Genomic DNA, 8,909 nt, shown 5'->3' with positions numbered 1-8,909 from the left:
ACTCCCAGCTTCACTTTCTCCCTCTCTCCGCGCAGGCCTGGGTGGCGTTGCTGCCAGCGCGCGGACTCCAGGGTTGCCCGCAGCAGTTCTCACCCGTTTCCATGGAGAACCCCCCAAAGCAGAGGAGGGTGATGGCGCCCCTCCCCCGGGAGTCCGGGGCAAACGCTTTGGCCTGCCATTCTTAACTTTCTTTTAAGTCGCAGGTTTTATCTTAAACATTCCTGGCCGTTTGCATCCTACTCCATCCCATGCCTATTTGTTTTAATATCAAATAATGGTTTTCCTACCGCATCCTCAGGTAAAAATGTTAGTTAAGTAGGGGGATGTGTTGCGTTTAACCTGTGGCTTCCAGGACTCCCTGACATACCTTCTCGAATCTTCTAGATATCTTTTCCAGTCTGAAAAGCATGCTTTTAAGGGGGTCTACAAGTTTGGGGAGAGAGTCAAATTGTAGAAACCTACATCTCAATCCTTCAAAGAACATCCTTGTTTCTTTACGGGGCACTCAGCACCCAATTCATCCAAGGTTCCTTCTCTGTCCCTGGCCTTTTATTAGTCTGCTTAATTCCACCTCCCCACCCTGCATTCCACCTTGAGCTCCTGACCCAGTTACTAAGACCCGGTCGGGGGTCTCGTGCGGGTGGGGATGGAAGGAAGGCGTGTTTTTGTTGGAAATGCCAACAAAATATTGCACGAGATACACTTATCCTAACAAATTATTTGTTGTTTATCTGAAATTCAAATTTAACTGGGCATCCTCATTTTTATTTGCTAAATCTGGCAACTCTAGTTGGAATGCTCAGCCCTGAGCATGTCTGTGCTGGTCAAGAGGGGATCAGAGGCACCTACTGGGGGCTGCAGAATGAAGGACATTAGCATCTCAAACTGCTTCCTTATTCCTAGCGTGGTTCTAGACAGGCACTTTCACAGTAGGGAACTTGAGAACACGGCACTCTGGGATCAGAATGACCTCGGTTCAAATCTCAACTCCACCACGGGTTAGCTGTGTGACCTTACACAAGCGACTGGGCCTCTCTGGGTCTCAGTTGGCTCACTTGTAAAATAGTATCTGGCACACTGTGCTAGGGGTTAAAGGAGATAATACTCCTGAAGCTCTAAGCACAGTACTTAGCACACAGTAATTGCTCGAAAAGTGGTCTCAGGTATAGTTATACCGGGACAGATCCAGGTTTTGTGAGACCTGAAGCTTATGAAATTTGGGGGACTCTCTTTAAGAAAAGGAAAACAAAGTTATAAATACAAAATTAGACACATAAATGCAAATGAGGGGCCTGAAGCTTACCCCTCTTTAACACCATGGTAAGCCCACCTCTGGCTCTAATCAGTGATGATCAAGCTGCAGGTCAGTATCCATTAGAAGGTTGGTTGTGAAACCAATTTCAATGATCAGGACAAGTCTGTCTTTCTTTCTTTTTTATTTTATTTATTTATTTAGTTAGGTTTTTTTGTTTTTTTAAATAAACTTATTTATTTTTATTTTTTATTTTTGTCTGTGTTGGGTCTTCGTTGCTGCACGCGGGCTTTCTCTAGTTGCGATGAGCAGAGGCTACTCTTTGTTGCGGTGCACGGGCTCTAGGTGCGTGGGCTTCAGTAGTTGTGGCACGCGGGCTCAGTAGTTGTGGCTCTCAGTAGTATGGCACATGGGTTAGTTGCTCCACGGTATGTGGGATCTTCCCGGACCAGGGCTCGAACCCGTGTCCCCTGCATTGGCAGGAGGATTCTTAACCACTGTGCCACCAGGGAAGTCCCAGTTAGTTAGTTTTTGAGAAATAGAATGGAATAGAAGATCGACTACAGGTAAGTGGGATAAGGACATGTGTGTCCTGGGTGATGAGGTACAATGGATTTATTCTTTGGATTATAGTCATAAACGTTCAAGAAATACTGCTGTGTATGGGGACACAGTGGCCCTTCAGGATGGGCATCAATATCTCTACTTTCTCTAGGGTTAGAGTTAGAGTTAGGATGAGGGTGAGGGGCAAGGAAACGGAGGCTCAAACATGTTAAACAATTTGCCCAAGACATTCTCAGAGCTAATGAGGGAAATAGGTGAAAAGCCAGCAAAGCCAGCCCCTCACCTTCACCCCATCACCCAGCCCAGGACCTAGTCAAGGTGCTGCTCAGACGCGCAGCCTCTCAGCCCTTCAGGGAGAGGAGACGCGCTCTGGCTCCAAGAGTCACTTGCTGGTCGCACACTGAAGGACTTGCACTGGGCACCCAAACTTGAGGCTTCAAGAGACCATCAGGGTCTTAGAGTCAGGGTTAGAGATGTCCTGTCTCCCCTGGGCCCCATGTTCCCTGCCATTGTGTTGGGAGGGCTTGTCCTGTCAGGAAAGCTGCTGTGATGGCATCCTTTCCTGAGTCCCTTACTTGGTGCCACCGTCTGTCCTAGAGCCGCACTCCTCATCTCACTGAGTCCTCTGGCGGGGTGTTATCTTTCCCCATCTTGCAGAAGAGGAACCCTTGGATCCCGAGGTAACTGAGCCATGAGACTTTGGCTTTATCCATTTGGCTCCAGAGCCCGGAATCAAGGGTGCATGAACCCACCCTCCCTGCGGGTCCCTGCACAGGAGTCAGAGGGGGGTCCTCCAAGAAATCCGGGCAACTACTGGTCCCTCCCTCCACAAAGATCCCGCCTCCCCACCCCCTACTCCTGCCTTGGCCAGACAAGCACACCCTCTCCCGCATCCCAGATCCCAGCAGGCAACTTGGTCTGGAGACAATGCTCAGTCCTAGATGGCTGCTTAGGGAGGGCGGAGCCAGTGGGCATGGGGGCTGGAGTGGGGATGGGGGAGGAGCGGGGTCAGAACTCACGCCCCTGGAGGAGGCTCCAGCGGGGCTGAGTTTCCCAAAGAGAATGAACCCATTCAGAGCCAGGAAGGAAGGGGAAAAAACCTTGTCTGGCATTTGACAAGAGGAGAGGAAGGGGGGCAAGGGTGGGAGCTGCTGATTCGCTTCTCCCCTCAACTGCCCCTCCAGCAGGGCCTGCCAGGAGAAGCCAAGGAAAGGGGATATCTGAGGGACAAAGGCGGGGGTGGGGTGGGGTGGGGGTGCCCTCAGGAGGAGAAGGGAGGGGGCCAGGGGACTGCCAGGGTTACTGGAGGAGCCTAAGAGTTTGCCTGAAGGGTCCGGTGAGGGACCCAGGGAGACAGAGACAACTGCAGAGGAAAGGGGTGGCAGGACATAGGGCAGCCCCCCAGAACTGCCTGAGACGGTCTTTGGGTGGCAGGTACTGGGTCTGCGGGCAGTGGAAGTGACTACTGGCACTGAAGAGGCAGGAAGGGGCTCTGGCTTAGGGAGGTGACCTCAAGGGGTCAACAGGCTGGGGTCTGGAACCAGCGACCTGTGAAATACCAGTCAATCATTGACCAGCCCCTGAGACTGGGGGCCCAGGAGGCCATGTGTGTGTGTGTGTGTGTGTGTGTGTGTGTGTGTGTGTTGGCACCAGAGTCTCCTCCTCTCTGCCTACCTCACCAGCCAGACTGCGGTCAGAGGATTGAAAACAAACAGAAAAAGGGAGGAGATGAGGTCCACAGTCCGAGGTCCAGGCCACAAACTGGGGCCTACCCCACAAGGCCTCTAGTCTGGGGCATAGTTTGTTGGGGAAGTGTCTGTATTAATTAGTTAGTTGGAAGGAATACCCTGAAAGTAGGCACAAGGCCTCTCTGGGGCCACCATAGAGTAATCTAGAAGTTTCTGATAAGAAAATCTGTCCTTCCTAAAGGTAGCCTTTTCAGAACACTTGCAACCTAACCTCTGGGAGGCCCCTCTGTGGGCCCAGGATTAGCCCCAGTCCCCAGAGTTTTACTATAATTCAAAAAGGAGCAGAGCCCAAAGGGCACACCAGACACGTTAGACCCTGAGCACGCTGGTTGCCCCCCTCAGCCCGTCACCCTCATCTCAGGAATGCAGGCCCAAGGCCTGCGTAGTTTGCCTTCCTCCCTCCCTAGGCCGCTTGTGCTCTTGCCTCACCTGGCTTTAATGCACGTGCATGAAGCACCGGGGCCGTCCATCTCGGCCTGTGCGCACACAGCTGTCACGGTTTGTGATCCCGTGTCCTGTGCTGTCGGTGTGTTTGTGCTGGCTGCTCACCATGTGTCCTTACTTTATCTGGGGGGTCTGTCCTCAGACAGTAGCTGGGCCGTGTGGCCTTCAATAAGGCTTCACCTTGCCATCTGAAATATGAGAGAGTTGGACTGAATGGTCCCTGGTCACAGTGTTTTAGGATTTGGTGTGGGGGTCGTGACCCTTTCAACCCCTACGCTTGTCTCTTGAAAGCCCCATTGAGTCATCTGTTAGGCAGATTCCAGATTCCTTGTTTCACAAGCACTGGGTCTTCCTGCTCCATTCAAGCCTTCAGGACCCCAAGCTCACCCCACTTGCTGCTGTAGATACAGACCACTGGGGTGTGAATGAGGACACTCTTGCCTCTGGCTTTTGGTTTGGGGACGAGGAGGCTAGGAAGCTTCCAGAAGCATAAAGCTAGGGCAATCATGAAATCCTGATTTGGGAGGACAATTCCAGTTTCAGATGATTTCATTCACGGAACCCACATTGTTTATGCCTCCCTTTCTTTGCCCTTTCCACCCAATCATCTTTAAGATCTATCAATTCCCGTTCTAATACATCTAAGCTTTTCCCACCACCAGTCTAAGCCTCTGTCAGTTCTCTAGGCGAAAGCGCTGGCCTTTGATCTTCGCTCTACAGCCCTTGCCCCCTTTCAACCTGCCCCCTTTTCCCCAACAATACCAAAGTAAAAGTTTTACTATAATTCAAAAAGATACACGCACCCCATGTTCATAGCAGCACTGTTCACAATAGCCAAGACATGGAAACAACCTAAATGTTCATCAACAGATGAATGGATAAAGAAGACGTGGTTGGGCATCCCTGGTGGCGCAGTGGTTGAGACTCTGCCTGCCAATGCAGGGGACATGGGTTCGAGCCCTGGTCTGGGAAAATCCCACATGCCGTGGAGCAACTACGCCCGTAAGCCACAACTACTGAGCCTGCGCGCCTGGAGCCTGTGCTCCGCAACAAGAGAAGCCGCGATAGTGAGAGGCCCGCGCACCGCGATGAAGAGTGGCCCCCGCTTGCCTCAACTAGAGAAAGCCCTTGCACAGAAACGAAGACCCAACACAGCCAAAAATAAAATAAATAAATAAATAATAAAATTAAAAAAAAAAAAAAAAGGCGTGGTACGTATATACAATGGAATTCTACTCGGCCATAAAAAAGAACGAAATAATGTCATTTGCAGCGACATGGATGCAACTACAGATGATCATGCTAAGTGAAGTAAGTCAGAAAGAGAAGGACAAATACCATATGATATCACTTCTATGTGGAATCTAAAATATGGCACAAATGAACCTACCTACAAAACAGAAACAGACTCATAGACATAGAGATCAGACTTGTGGTTGTCAAGGGGGAGGGGGAGAGGAGGGAGAGGGATGGACGGGGAGTTTGGGGTTGGTAGATACAAACTATTACATTTAGAATGGATAAACACCAAGGTCCTACTGTATAGCACAGGGAGCTATATTCAATACCCTGAGATAGACCATAATGGAAAAGAATAGTAAAAAAAGAATGTGTCTCTGTGTATAACTGAGTCACTTTGCTGTACAGCAGAGATTGCCACAACACTGTAAATCAACTACACTTCAATTAAAAAAATAATAATAAATAAATAAAAGTAATTTTTTTAAAAAGTAAATGTTTTAATCATAAATCAGATCATTTCATTCGCTTTGGTGCTAAAACACCTCCTAATGGCTTCCCATTGCCTAAACTCTTCCCTGTGACCTGAGACCTTCTAGAATCTGGTCTCTGGCCTTTGTTTCAGTCTCACAACCTTCCACCCATGCAGCCTTCTTTTCTATTTTTCAAAGATGACAAACTTGTTCCTGCCTTAGGGCCTTTGCACTGGCTGTTCCCTCAGCCTAGAACAATCTGCCCCCAGGTGTTAGCAGGGCTGGTTCCTTCTGGTCATGAGAGTTTCAGTTCAACTGTCACTTTCTCAAAAAGTCTCTGACCACCCAATCCAATGTAGCCTCTACCTCCCTCCCCACTCCCTTGCCCTCCCTCCCTCACTTACGTTATCCAATTATATAACTCAATGCTTGTGACTACATGAAATTTTTTTTTTTACATTTTCTCTTTCTTTTTAACTGATGACATACACAGATGGCACAAATTTTTCAAAGTACAAGAATAAAAAATGTCCCTCACTTCCCTGTCACCCAGACACACAATTCCCCTTCTCTGCAGAGGCAACAATTATTTCCACTTTCTTATATATCTTTCTAGATACAGTTTCTAAAATAACAAACATAATATATACTCTTATTTTTCCTCACATGAGGTGATGTGTAAACACACACACACACACACACAAACACACACACTGTTCTTATACTTACCAAAACTATCATGAAGGCTTTTCTATGTCAGGACATTATAAATCTGCCCCATTCTTTTTTATTTTTTTTGCTATTGAAAATAATGAACAATGCTACTATGGACAGCTTTGTACTTACCCCATTTTGCACTTGTGTAGGTATACCTAGAGATTGTGTAGATATACCTAGGAGAGAAATTGCTGGTTAGAGAGTCTATGTAAATTACCGGGTTACAGGGTATGTATATTTTACACAGTGCTAAATGATCCTACATAGTGATCATACCAATGTGCTCTTACATTAGCAGTGAAATTATCTTAGTCTTTTATTTGGTACTCATTTGTTGTCTGTCTCCCTCCTCTGACCATGAGAAGGATGGCACCTAGTTCATCACTGTCCCCAGAGACTTGCACATGGTAAACTGTAATACATATTTGACGAATTAGGAACCCTCATTGTAGCCTATCCTCCCATTTTTATTCTAAGAATACGGTCAGTTTGCCTATGAGCCCTCAGCACACTATAATGTTTGCTTTGTCTTTCTCCTCCCTGGACTGGGAAGTATTTCTGATTCACCCATTTTTTTCCTAGTGCAATGGCTGACACCCAGTAGGGCTCAATAATCCTGAGTTGAAGGAATGAATCAATGACTTTGCAGGCTGTGACTCACATAAGAAACCAAATGCAAGGTAGGAAGCAGATTAAGCTGAGGGGGCTCTGTGGGGAAGGAAAGGAGGGTCTCTGTGTTGAAAAGTGGGGAGATGGAGAAGCCTGGTAATTGTGTAGGGCTCTTCTGGCAGGCAAAACTCTCAAGAGATGTCCCAGAGAAACAACACCTCATCTCCCACCAAGACAACATGACAGATGTCTCCACCGCCCTCTCCACCTTTAACATAGGATTGTTTTCTCCATCAGGTAGCCATGAGTTTTCAAGGACCTATGAAATGTCTGAGACATGAACAAATTTTCAATGTTAGCTCCAAAATACGATAAGAAAACTACAAAAAAATTAATATTTATTAAAAATGTACGAAATGTAACACTATGTCAACTATTTACAGCAACTCAATTCAACTATATATAGTTACTTATAAATTTCTTTAATGTGGGTGTTGCCACATTTTAACATGTTTGATATAATATAGGATGAAGCTTCCAAAATTGGAATCTTAAAAGTTTTAAAAGAGCTCTATTTCTACCTTGGTGTTCTCTCAAAGGGAGAATTCCTGCTTTGTCCATATTTCATCCTCTTTAATTCTAAATTTCCTCATCTTTAAATGGGGATCCTCATAAAAAGGTTCATCCAAGCATTATAGTAAGGACAAAATAAAATAATGTATTATAAAAGGAATGATCTATCACACAAAATTGTAAATAAACTATACTTCAATTAAAAACTAAAAAATAAAATTTTAAGATTAAAAAAAAAAAATGAAACGATCCATCAGATGCAAAGTAGTATTAGCACTCTATTGTTTTCCATCAGCTCCTGGAGGGCTGAGTGGTTGTTTTGTTCATTTCAGCTTCCCAATCAGTATCAGCTGGGTGCCCAACTCCAGGGGACACTATTCATGTTATATTTAACTGGAAGAAACACCATTCACAGAAAATATAATGTGAATGAAGCACCCCTGAGCGCCATTCACAGAACATACAATATGAATGGTGCCTCCTGGAGTTGTGCCTTGCCACCTTGGTGCTAGGGCTAAGTGCTCAGGAAATGTTTGCCAAACGAGTGAATGAACAGAATCCAAATCCAATTTTACTTCCAGCTCATTCCACCTCCCAAGATAAAAAGTTGACCAGGGGTGAAGAGAGTGGAGAGGAGGAAAGGCAGTCATTAATCTACACACACACTAATTATGCATCTAGCTACAAGGCGTCAATGCGCCAATGAGACGGGTGTGTGTGTTTGTGCTGGTGGTAGTGTGGGGAGGAGGGGTGATATTAAAGCGAGTGTTCTATTCCCAAAGATCCTCCTGTTAATTTTTCTTGAAACAGGACACCTCTCCTATCTCAGCGTGGTCTGAATCACACTGGTGATTTGACAGCCCTGGTTTGGCGCCCAAATTCTTACGATGAATTACGTTGTTCATTTACTTAAAAAAAAACAACAAACACAAAAGCAAAAACAAACAAAAAAACAACGCGTTCTTAGCGAGTGCCTACCCTGAGGTAAATTCTGTACTAGTGCTGGTAGTAGAGTGGTAAACAAGACAAAGAGACCACTGTGTGTTATAGCACCCTCCAGGTGTTATCACCCCCAGAAGTAGTGTTTAAGTTGAGACTAAAAGAATCAGCAGGAGTGATAGCAAGAGTGATACAGACGAGGTAGAGCCACGGGGCTTGAGAGACATGACCCCTTGAGGGGAGTCTGGGGCAGACGAGTGAGGGAGACCAGTAGGCAGGGGCCGGATCGTGCAGGGCTTGTGGAGTTATGATTTTATCTTGAGGCAAGTGGGAGCCAGTATTTTATGAAGA

This window comes from Delphinapterus leucas, chromosome 19 (assembly GCF_059928025.1).
Source record: "Delphinapterus leucas isolate spDelLeu-1000000601 "Yukka" chromosome 19, BTC_Dleu_Yukka2, whole genome shotgun sequence".
In the NCBI taxonomy this organism is placed as follows: Eukaryota; Metazoa; Chordata; class Mammalia; order Artiodactyla; family Monodontidae; genus Delphinapterus; species Delphinapterus leucas.
This window is presented reverse-complemented; position numbering follows the sequence as displayed.